This window comes from Ovis aries, chromosome X, assembly GCF_016772045.2.
Source record: "Ovis aries strain OAR_USU_Benz2616 breed Rambouillet chromosome X, ARS-UI_Ramb_v3.0, whole genome shotgun sequence".
Classification (NCBI taxonomy): domain Eukaryota; kingdom Metazoa; phylum Chordata; class Mammalia; order Artiodactyla; family Bovidae; genus Ovis; species Ovis aries.
In genome coordinates, this window is record NC_056080.1 from 118,165,457 (window position 1) to 118,178,492 (window position 13,036).

Here is a 13,036-nt window from a genome sequence, read left to right on the forward strand (position 1 = left end):
TTTGGTTCTTTAATTTAGTCAAGAAGCATTTATTGAACACCTAAAATGTGCCAGACATTGTGTCTTCTGTTAGGGGAATAACAAGTAATAGAGTTTGGGAAAAGCATAGAATGCATGGACTGGGGTAGGGAAAGGAATAAAAAGCTGGGAAAGCAAGTAGTCTGGGATACATCATTGACTTTGGTTCCTTGTAATGATGTTCCTTAGTTTTCTTACACTAGCTTGAGTAGGTTTGTATCACTTTTATCCTGAAGCTCCTCACCTAAGATAATGTGTGGCTTACACATGAATGAACAACAACATGAATTAAAAATAGGGATAACATACAAAGTTATCTCAAAAGTAGAACCAAAGGAGATGATGTCATATTGGCCATCTCAGCAACTTGTATTCTTTTCACAATATATCTGTTTCTTTGTCTTATGCTTAACAGTGGTCTTTGCCTGTCCCCCTTTTTGACTTGTTGAGGGGAACAATTAAGTTTATGGACTATTTTCTACATGTAAATCCTTACCCTATAATGAGGTAGTCTGTGAAAGTCTAAACATGCTTGTTTAGTGTTTTTGCTCCCACAAAACTGGAAATTGTGTTTTATGGCCATACCAGACATCCTAGAGAAGACAGGGAACAGAAATTCCTCCCTTCTTGGCCAAAGAGGTACTGTGAAATCACAAAGACAAAAAAGAAGAAGGTGGAGAAGGAGGAGGAGACAGGAAGAGGAGGAGGAGGAAGAAGAAGAAGAAGAAGGAAAAAAAAAAAAACCTTCACTCACACCGATTTCCTTCATCAGTGCTTAACTGCTCAGTCTCTCAATTGTGTCTACTCTTTGCGAACCCATGGACTGCAGCACACCAGGCTTCCTTGTCCTTCACTATCTCCTGGAGTTTGCTCAAACTCATGTCCATTGAGTCAATGATGCCATCGACTTTATTTAAAGACCTCATCATTAAAAATGAGTTCTGACCCAGTGGCTATGTTTGCTATGTAATAAGTGCTGCCCCAAATGAGATATCTGCCTATGTGTGAAACATAGCTTGTTTATCTTTTGGAAACAACAGAAAAACAATTTTCTCAAGTATAAATACTAGTGGAAGTATTTCCTCCAAATTTCTTCATTCATTTTAGTTGCTACTTTTTGATAACTGGGCTTTCAATGAGGCTATTTATATATTGTGTCATGATGTTGATTTTCTGTCTGTATATCTACTACCTTTCTATGTAAAATAACAAAATTGAAGAAAGAAGAAAAAATTTTAATTCCCAAAATAAAAAATTGAGTGACAAAGTAGTGAAGTTTAAGTTCAGTTCAGTTCAGTCGCTCAGTCATGTCTGACTCTTTGCGACCCATGAATCACAGCATGCCAGGCCTCCCTGTCCATCACCAACTCCCAAAGCCCACTCAAACCCATATCCATTGAGTCAGTAATGCCATCCAACCATCTCATGCTCTGTCAGCCCCTTCTCCTCCTGCCCTCAGTCTTTCCCAGCATCAGGGTCTTTTCAAATGAGACAGCTCTTTGCATCAGGTGACCAAATTATGGGAGTTTAAGCTTCAGCATCAGTCCTTCCAATGAACACCCAGGACTGATCGCCTTTAAGATGGATTGGTTGGATCTCCTCGCAGTCCAAGGGACTCTCAAGAGTCTTCTCCAACACCGCAGTTCAAAAGCATCAATTCTTCAGTGCTCAGCTTTCTTTATAGTCCAACCCTCACATCCATACATGACCACTGGAAAAACCATAGCCTTGACTAGACAGACCTTTGTTGACAAAGTGATGTCTCTGCTTTTTAATATGCTGTCTAGGTTGGTCATAACTTTCCTTTCAAGGAGGAAGTGTCTTTTAATTTCATGGCTGCAGTCACCATATGCAGTGATTTTGGAGCCCAGAAAAATAAAGTCAGCCACTGTTTCCACTGTTTCCCCATCAATTTGCCATGAAGTGATGGGACTGGATGCCATGATCTTAGTTTTCTGAATGTTGAGTTTTAAGCCAACTTTTTCACTCTCCTCTTTCAATTTCATCAAGAGGCCCTTTAGTTCTTTTTCACTTTCTGCCATAAGGGTGGTGTCATATGCATATCTGAGGTTATTGATATTTTTTCCCAGCAATCTTGATTTCACCTGGTGCTTCCTCCAGCCCAGCGTTTCTCATGATGTACTCTGCATATAAGTTAAATAAGCAGGGTGAAGTTTACTATATTCCAAAGCCAAAATTTACTTTGGACTTCCTGTCCTTCAAATTCTTTTCATCCTCATGCCCTGCCCTGAATATAGAAGCTATTAATCAGACCTTAGCTCCTGGCTACCAGGGACAATGCAGTTTTACCCCCAAGCCAGACATAATACTATCTGACCTATATTGGCTTATTGGTTTATTTGCCACTCTATATGCTGAAAATAATGGGGTCAGGCTGACTGGTGACACAGGGTTGACCCATTCAAACTGCAAAAGGGGAAAAAGGTGTCACTTCTTCCTCCTTTCCCAGAAGCCTTCAAGTGAGCACAAAGGATAAAATGGAAATAATTCAGGGTAGCAAGAGAAAACAGAAGAGACCAGACGATGTCTACAGGAGGCTGCCTCATTCATGTCCGAGTCTGTCAGGTGTTAGAAGCAAGTGTCTGAAATAATAATTCACTTCATCTTTCTCTTTCCCTCTTACTGGGATATTTCCCTGACCCTCAATCTTCGTTTCCACAGCCATGTCCTTGGTAAGGCAGGCAACATCCTCTCCTAACACAGCCTTCAGTTGAGGCTCCCTGTCTAGTGTCTCTCCTTCTGCCCCACCCAATCTTGTTTGCTATACCCACATTTAACCTTATGAAATGCCAGTGTCTTTTGATTTATTCCAGAAAGCTCAGAAGGCTAAATGAAAATTATCCCCAATACCTAAGCAGTCGTGGAAGAACAGTCTCAGAACTGTTCATCTCAATTGGCTAGTTATGTTTCATATTAACACAGCATCACAAAACTTTCAGAAGGAAAGAAGAATGTTTGGTGGACCATTTGTTTTGTGTGTGGCAATATCATTAGTTTTTTAAATCAATTCTTTTTATCAGAAATGACTTAACCAAAATCTGTCACAGAATTTGAGGCCTACAACACTTTCTTCTCATCCATTGGCTCAAAATGAAATTCTTCCCTTTGTTTTCATGTCCCTGTCCCAACTCCACCCAGTCACAACTTTTCTCATCTCATCTTTTATAATTTCACACTTAGTCTTTCCTTTAGTCAAACAGTTGCCCTACCTATAGTAGAAATAGTACAAGTGTGTACAATAAGACCATATAGGAGGCATTTCCATTATTTTAAAAATTGCTGTCTTTAAAATAGAGGTTAAGTATAGGGAGAATGTAAGGAGAAGGAACATTGAAGGAGGCAAAAGACCAAAGACCAAGCACCTGACCCCACGAACTCCAGGTTGCAGGCTTCCTACTGCTACCCCTCACAGTTCCGTTGTGGCCATTAAGCGAAAAAGACAGTGTCTGTTAAATGCCAACTACATGCCAGGCCCTTTCAGGTGTGTCATTTCATGGAAGATTAATGGCCCTCAAGTCAATGGAATAAAAAGCAAGTGAGCCAAGACCGACTCCAAAAACCCAGTCCTCTTCCATTTAATGTTCTGTCTTTGGTTAAATGAGGTAACAAGGAAGTAGTCTATATTGGTTAGATCCCCGCCTCAATCCAGCCTTCAGGCAAACTGGATTAAGAAAGGTAGCTTGTTAATGTAATTGTCTTCCTTTCAGTAGTGCTTTTATTTTATTTTTTCTGCCACAGCACATGGCCTGAGAGATCCTAGTTCCCTGATCAGGGACTTAACTACACCTTCAGCTGCGAAGTGTGGAGTTCCAACCGCTGGACAGCCAGGAAATCCCCCAATGATGCACTGAGATGGCCTTTCATGGATCCAAAATCAGGAAAGAAATAAACTCACGAAGTCTTATGAGTAGCAACTTTAATCACACAAATATACCTATGAGTAAAATAAAAATATAAAGATTACCTTTAAAATCTAAAGTGTAAATGGATTTCCATTAGATGTAGTTATTTTAAATCTAAAATATAACACATTAATAGAACAATAGCATCTAAATGCAGAGTTCCAAAGAATAGCAAGAAGAGATAAGAAAGCCTTCTTCCGCGATCAATGCAAAGAAATAGAGGAAAACAACAGAATGGGAAAGACTAGAGATCTCTTCAGGAAAATTAGAGATACAAAGGAAACATTTCATGCAAAGATGGGCTCGATAAAGGACAGAAATAGTATGGACCTAACAGAAGCAGAAGGTATTAAGGAGAGGTGGCAAGAATACACAGAAGAACTGTACAAAAAAGATCTTCAAGACCCAGATAATCACAATGGTGTGATCACTCATCAAGAGCCAGATATCCTGGAATGTGAAGTCAAGTGGGCCTTAGAAAGCATCACTATAAACAAAGCTAGTGGAGGTGATGGAATTCCAGTGGAGCTTTTTCAAATCCTGAAAGATGATGCTGTGAGAGTGCTGCACTCAATATGCCAGCAAATTTGGAAAACTCAGCAGTGGCCACAGGACTGGAAAAGGTCAGTTTTCATTCCAATTCCAAAGAAAGGCAATGCCAAAGAATGCTCAAACTACCACACAAATGCACTCATCTCACATGCTAGTAAAGTAATGCCCAAAAATCTCCAAGCCAGACTTCAGCAATACGTGAACCGTGAACTCCCTGATGTTCAAGCTGGTTTTAGAAAAGGCAGATGAACCAGAGATCAAATTGCCAACATCCGCTGGATCATGGAAAAAGCAAGAGAGTTCCAGAAAAAAACATCTCTTTCTGCTTTATTGACTATGCCAAAGCCTTTGACTGTTTGGATCACAATAAACTGTGGAAAATTCTTAAAGAGATGGGAATACCAGACCACCTAACCTGCCTCTTGAGATATCTGTATGCAGGTCAGGAAGCAACAGTTAGAAGTGGACATGGAACAACAGACTGGTTCCAAACAGGAAAAGGAGTCCATCAAGGCTGTATATTGTCACCCTGCTTATTTAACTTCTATGCAGAGTACATCATGAGAAACGCTGGACTGGAAGAAACACAAGCTGGAATCAAGATTGCCGGGAGAAATATCAATAACCTCAGATATGCAGATGACACCACCCTTATGGCAGAAAGTGAAGAGGAACTAAAAAGCCTCTTGATGAAAGTGAAAGAGAGTGAAAAAGTTGGATTAAAACTCAACATTCAGAAAACGAAGATCATGGCATCCGGTCCCATCACTCCATGGGAAATAGATGGGGAAACAGTGGAAACAGTGCCAGACTTTATTTTGGGGGGCTCCAAAATCACTGCAGATGGTGACTGCAGCCATGAAATTAAAAGACGCTTACTCCTTGGAAGAAAAGTTATGACCAACCTTGACAGCATATTCAAAAGCAGAGACATTACTTTGCCGACTAAGGGCCATCTAGCCAAAGCTATGGTTTTTCCTATGGTCATGTATGGATGTGACAGTTGAACTGTGAAGAAGGCTGAGCGCCGAAGAATTGATGCTTTTGAACTGTGGTGTTGGAGAAGACTCTTGATAGTCCCTTGGACTTCAAGGGGATCCAACCAGTCCATTCTGAATGAGGTCAGCCCTGAGTGTTCATTGGAAGGACTGATGCTAAAGCTGAAACTCCAGTACTTTGGCTACCTCATGTGAAGAGTTGTCTCATTGGAAAAGACTCTGATGCTGGGAATGATTGGGAGCAGGAGGAGAAGGGGACGACAGAGGATGAGATGGCTGGATGGCATCACTGACTCGATGGACATGAGTCTGAGTGAACTCCGGGAGTTGGTAATGGACAGGGAAGCCTGGTGTGCTGCAATTCATGGGGTTGCAAAGAGTCGAACACCAGTAAGCGACTGAACTGAACTGAACTGAACTGAATAGAACATAAAATTGAAAGGGGCTCTTGAAGGTTATTTGATCTTTAATGCCCTGTAAAATGTTGCTTCCACTTCTTGCATGGTGATTGAGATGGCTGCTGTCTTTCACAGCAAATCCTACTTCCCAGCAATATTACTCAAGGGTGGCATCAAGAGCAGATTGAACTTAACCGATATCTCACTCTAGATTTTCTTCTGTTGATTGCAGCTAAAGAATACCTTCTCCAGTAGCTGCATCAGACTACTGATGCATACTGAATTTAAAAGTCAGCTAAAAGAGCTTAAAGCTGTTTTCATGAATTGCTGTGAAGTCACACTTCCTGTAATATGCACTTACCCAGTTGAGTTGTTTTTCAGGTGAGGTTTGAGAATCCTAGGTCAATATCTTATGGCTAGCTCTACTATAAATGTATGTTATTGGATTCAGACTATCAGGAGACTAGTCAAGGCTGATGGCCAATTTTCTGCCTTGGTTACTGAGCAGTGCAGTTAGAGATAAGAAACTCAGGAAGGAAAGCAGATATAGGGGAAAGAATCAAGTTTTTTTTTTTTTTTTTTAAGGTGTTGAGCTTGAGCTCCTCGTGCTAACACAAGAGAAGAGGTCTAGGACTCAGGCATAGCTCTGGGAATTATTAGCTGATCGGTAGGAATTTAAATAGTGAAATTATGAGGAGGATCAAATGCTTATGAATATTAGTGTTTATGGTATAGTTTATACAGGTTTAGGAAAAGCAAGTTGTAAAGGTTATAAAAAGCAGAGAGAGAAAAAAAATTTGTAGAATTATGGTGCATGTGCCATATGATCATCAGTGTCTGACTCTTTGTGACCCTGTGGACTATAGCCCCCCAGGCTTCTCTGTCCATGGAATTTTCCAAGCAAGAATACTGGAATAGGTTGCCATTTGCTCCTCCAGGGGATCTTCCCAACCCAGGGATCTAACCCACGTCTCCTCTGTCTCCTGCATTGTGGGTAGATTCTTTACCTGCTGAGCCATCAGGGAAGCCATCAGGGAAGAATTGTGGAGCAACAGGAGTTCAAGAAGAAATCACACTTATAGTGTCAGTTAATGTATAGCAAAGGATGCAAGAATATACAATGGGGAAAAGACAGCCTTTTCAATAAAAGATGTTGGGAAAACTGGACAGCTACATGCAAAAGAATCAAGCTGGATTACTCTCACCATATATAAAAATAAACTCGAAATGGATTATCAAGTTAAATATAAGGCCTGAAACCATAGAACTCCTAGAAGCAAACAGGCAGTACACTCTTCTGCATTGGTCTTAGTAATGTTTTTTGATGTCTCCTTAGGCAAGGGAAACAAAAGCAAAAGTTTAAAAATGGGACTATGTTAAACTAAAAGGCTTTTATACAGCAAAGGTAGCTATCAAGAAAATGATACTACTGAAGATATTTACAAATAATATATCTGATAAGGAGTCAATATCCAAAATATACAAAGAACTCATACAACTCAATATCTAAAAACAGCCTGATTTTTAAAATGAGCAGAGGACCTAAACTGATATTTTTCTTTTGTTCAATATAAATTTATTTATTTTATTTGGAGATAAATTACTTTACAATATTCTATTGGTTTTGCCATATATCAACATGCATCTGCCACAGGTTTACACGTGTTCCCCATCCTGAACGCCCCTCCTTCCTCCCTCTAAAGAAGAAATATGCATGGCCAACAGACACACAAAAAGATGCTCAACATCACCAATCACCAGAGAAATGAAAGTCAAAAACCACAATGAGATATCACCTTACACCTGTCAGAATGACTATCATTAAAAAGACAACAACAAAATAGCATTGGTCAGGGTGTTGAGAAAAGGGTGGGATTGTAAATTGGTGCAGCCACTATGAAAACAGTATGGCGGTTTCTCAAAAATTTAAAAATAGAACTGCCATATGATGACCCAGTGATTTCACTTCTGGGTATTTACATGAAAAAAAAATGCAAAGACAGTATTTTAAAAAGATATATGCACTTCAATGTTCATGGCCACATTATTTATAATAGCCAAGATGTGGATGCCACCTAAGTGTCTACTGATGGATAAATGGATAAAGAAGATATGGAATATTACTCAGCCATAAAAAATGAAATCTTGCCATTTGTGACAACATGGATTAAGAGAGTATTATGCTAAATGAAATGTCAGACAAATACTGCATGATCTCACTTATACATAGAATGTAAAAAACCAAGCAAAGCAAACTGAAAACAGATTCAGAAACAAACTGGTGACTGACAGAAGTGAGGGGGCGGGTGGGTAAGTGAAATAGGGTAGCGGGATTAAAAGGTACAAACCTCCAGTTATATAGTAAATAACTTATGGGGATATAGTATACAGCATAAGGAATATGGTCAGTAATATTGTAATAATTTTGTATGGGGACAGGTAGTTACTAGAATAGATCATTTCATAATGTGAGCAAATACCAAAAACTAACATAATATTGTATCAACTTATTTACATTTAAAAATTATTTTTTATTTGACTGCATTGGGTCTTAGTTGCAGCAAGTGGGATCTTTCCTTGCTGCACAGGGTCTCTAGTTGCAGCATGCGGGTTTAGGTGCTCTGCAGCATGTGGAATCCTAGTTCCCTGACCAAGGATCGAACCCTCATCCCCTATATTGCAAGATGGAATCTTAACCACTGGACCACCAGGGAAGTAAACCTTCACTGACTGTCTGGTCCTTCTTTCTGTAGCTATTTCTCCACTCTTCCCCTGTAGTATATTGGACACCTACCGATCTGGGGGGCTCATCTTTCAGTGTCATATCTTTTTGCCTTTTCATACTGTTCATGGGGTTCTATTTATTGGAAGGACTGATGCTGAAGCTGACGTTCCAATATTTTGGCCACCTGATGTGAAGACTCATTGGGAAAGGCCCTGATGCTGGGAAAGATCGAGGGCAAGAGGAGAAGGGGGCAACAGAAGATGAGATGATTGGATGGCATCACCAACTCAATGGACAAGAGTTTGAGCAAACTCCAGGAGATAATGAAGGACAAAGAAGCCTGGCGTGCTGCAGTTCATGAGTTGCAAAGAGTCAGACCCCACTTAGCAGCTGAGCAAAAACAGCCAGGGAAGTCTCTATTTCAATTTTCTAAAAATTTTCAATAAAAAGTTAATGTCAGATTTTTGGATCGCAGCCATTCTGACTGGTGTGAAGTGGTACCTCATTGTGGTTTTGATTTGCATTTCTCTAATAATGAGTGATGTTGAGCATCTTTTCACGTGTTTGTTAGCCATCCGTATGTCTTCTTTGGAGAAATGTCTATTTAGTTCTTTGGCCCATTTTTTGATTGGGTATTTTATTTTTCTGGAGTTGAGCTGCAGAAGTTGCTTGTATATTTTTGAGATTAGTTGTTTGTCAGTTGCTTCATTTGCTATTATTTTCTCCCATTCAGAAGGCTGTCTTTTCACCTTGCTTATATTTTCCTTTGTTGTGCAGAAGCTTTTAATTTTAATTAGATCCCATTTGTTTATTTTTGCTTTTATTTCCAGAATTCTGGGAGGTGGATCATAGAGGATCCTGCTGTGATTTATGTCTGAGAGTGTTTTGCCTATGTTCTCCTCTAGGAGTTTTATAGTTTCTGATCTTACATTTAGATTTTTAATCCATTTTGAGTTTATTTTTGTGTGCGGTGTTAGAAAGTGATCTAGTTTCATTCTTTTACAGGTGGTTGACCAGTTTTCCCAGCACCACTTGTTAAAGAGATTGTCTTTACTCCATTGTATATTCTTGCCTCCTTTGTCAAAGATAAGGTGTCCATATGTGTGTGGATTTATCTCTGGGCTTTCTATTTTGTTCCATTGATCTATATGTCTGTCTTTGTGCCAGTACCATACTGTCTTGATGACTGTGGCTTTGTAGTAGAGCCTGAAGTCAGGCAAGTTGATTCCTCCAGTTCCATTCTTCTTTCTCAAGATGCTTTGGCTATTCGAGGTTTTTTGTATTTCCATACAAATCTTGAAATTATTTGTTCTAGTTCTGTGAAAAATGTGGCTGGTAGCTTGATAGGGATTGCATTGAATTTGTAAATTGCTTTGGGTAGTATACTCATTTTCACTATATTGATTCTTCCAATCCATGAACATGGTATATTTTTCAATGCTGGTGAGGGTGTGGAGAAAGGGAACCCTCCTACACTGTTGGTGGGAATGCAAACTAGTACAGCCACTATGGAGAACAGTGCGGAGATTCCTTAAAAAATTGCAAATAGAACTACCTTATGACCCAGCAATCCCACTGCTGGGCATACACACCGAGGAAACCAGAATTGAAAGAGACACATGTACCCCAATGTTCATTGCAGCACTGTTTATAATAGCCAGGACATGGAAACAACCTAGATGTCCATCAGCAGATGAATGGATAAGCAAGCTGTGGTACATATACACAATGGAGTATTACTCAGCCGTTAAAAAGAATTCATTTGAATCAGTTCTGATGAGATGGATGAAACTGGAGCCGATTATACAGAGTGAAGTAAGCCAGAAAGAAAAACACCAATACAGTATACTAACACATATATATGGAATTTAGGAAGATGGCAATGACGACCCTGTATGCAAGACAGGGAAAGAGACACAGATGTGTATAACGGACTTTTGGACTCAGAGGGAGAGGGAGAGGGTGGGATGATTTGGGAGAATGACATTCTAACATGTATACTATCATGTGAATTGAATCGCCAGTCTATGTCTGACGCAGGATGCAGCATGCTTGGGGCTGGTGCATGGGGATGACCCAGAAAGATGTTATGGGGAGGGGAGGTGGGAGGGGGGTTCATGTTTGGGAATGCATGTAAGAATTAAAGATTTTAAAATTTAAAAAAATAAAATAAAATAAAATAAAATTTAAAAAATTAAAAAAAAAAAGTTAATGTCAATTCACCTGAAAGTCATATGATCATCTTTAATCAAAGACTATCAAGTTAAAAAGAGAAGTAATCAAAAAATAATCCATTGTTTTAAATACAACTAGGGGATAGTTTGGGAAAAGTGAAATTCTGTGGTCTGGGTAGTCTATGCCTGTACAATTTCCTTGATCTTTCTCATCAATGAAAGAAATGGTCTGTTATGATTTTTCTTGGTGACCTCCTGGTGGATTTGGCTGATCATTGCTTTCTCTAATAAGAGCTAACAAACTTTCATAACTCCTTCTCAATTCATGCACAAATTTGAACATGTATCCATTGGTCTGTAAAAGACCCATTTTCTTTTTCTTATCGACTATCTGACTGACTTTTCTCTCATGTATGGATGTGAGAGTTGGACTATAAAGAAAACTGAGCACTGAAGAACTGATGCTTTTGAACTGTGATGTTGGAGAAGACTCTTGAGAGTCCCTTGGACTGCAAGGAGCTCCAACCAGTCCATCCTAAAGGAGATCAGTCCTGGGTGTTCATTGGAAGGACTGATGTTGAAGCTGAAAGTCCAATACTTTGGCCGCCTGATGCGAAAGCTGACTCATTTGAAAAGACCCTGATGCTAGGAAAGATTGATGGCAGGAGGAGAAGGAGATGATGGAGGATGAGATGGTTGGATGGCATCACCAACTTAATGGACATGAGTTTGGGTGAACTCTGGGAGTCGGTGATGGACAGGGAGGCCTGGTGTGCTGTGGTTCATGGGGTTGCAGAGTTGGACACGACTGAGTGACTGAATTGAAATGAACTGAACTGAATCTCTTGGTATATTTTCCCATTCTCAGTAATCAACAGACATGTTGAACAATTTCATCTACAGAATCTCTTAGAGACCTGGTGTTTGATGCCCCTTGATCAGGAGCTGTACATTTATTTAGAAAAAAGAAGGGATCTTTAGAAAAATTTCCCCATGTATCTTGAGTTAATATAGTCATTCTGCCATTTTTATAAAAATACTGTTATTCCTTTCCACCTAAAGGACATAAGCAAAATAGTTTGACTTTTAAAACTTCAAATGCCATCATAGTAACTTAGTCAATTTGTCAGTAGAATGATGCCATTGAGTTTCAAAATTCTAAAGGCAAGATGTATTCAAGATCATTCCTAATAGCCTGCAAAGAAGTGTTTTACCCATGTTCTATTAGCTATAACAAGAATGCATATTTAATTCCCTTCAAATTACATTGAAACTTTACTGCATCACATCTTCAGACAGCAGATTTTTATGATCTGCTTAATGGAATTAAATCTTTCAGCATTCTCATAAATTATAAAATGGCTGACATTGCCTCTACTGGTTTAGCTAGAACTAGAACTATCAAGTCATTTAACTATAGATATGAATAGTACTTAAGTTAGAAATGCCTTAATCTTAGAATAGGAAAAACAAAAGCAGATTGTACCTTTACCTGTAACCCTAAAGAAACAACAATTTTATCTCAAGGCAAATTTACAATTTAATACTGAACTCACAGATGTGAATAAGAAGAGAAGCCAGTAGCTTTCTTGCCAGTTTTTTTCTGGCTCTTAGCAGGAAAGTCTAGTTGCCACTTCTGAAAACTCACTTTCTATTTCACACCCCTCTGCACGTACCAGAAAAAATGTGTCTCTTCCATGGCAAAATTGTCTTTCATTTCAGGGGTCTAAAGTAGTATTTCTGGCTTCTCCTATTTTAAATTTTTAAATTTGGGTTGGATAAAACCCTCAAGATCCCTCCCCTTGCTTAACCAATATCTATTCATCACTTCCTCCCCCGCCTCTCCTCCTCCCTTACAAACAGTTGTCTGGGAAAATCAACACAAGGAGATCCAGCTAGATGATTCACCCTACAGCCACACAACTCTTTTCAGAGGCACAGAGCTTGGAAAGCTGATGGGGACCTCCTTCTCAACAGCAATTTGGGAGTTAATCCTCAACCAAACAACTCTGTTAAATAATTCAGAAGTACAGTTTCTAAAAAGAGTTGTAGAGAAAATGTAGAACATAGTACCTATATATCACTTTATTGAAAACTCCAGAGATCCTTCTGCCCTTCAAGCAGATGGAGATCCCACTCTATCAAAGGTTTTGTCTGTTAGCTCTTTTAATGAGGCTTGTGCTGCTGACTCTTGCAGAGTAAAAAAGAGAAAGGTAAGAATTTTGCTGATTTACAATTGTCTTATATT

At 39.3% G+C, this 13,036-nt stretch overlaps 1 long non-coding RNA gene across 1 annotated transcript in view; it reads left to right on the plus strand.

Annotated features, from left to right (window-relative positions):
- Positions 1–12,719: 12,719 nt before the first annotated feature.
- Positions 12,720–13,036, plus strand: part of LOC114111468 (uncharacterized) — a 32,547-nt gene continuing 32,230 nt past the window's right edge. The window contains exon 1 of the long non-coding RNA XR_003587488.3: positions 12,720–13,001. This is a non-coding gene — a long non-coding RNA (uncharacterized LOC114111468). The remainder of the gene's footprint in view (positions 13,002–13,036) is intronic.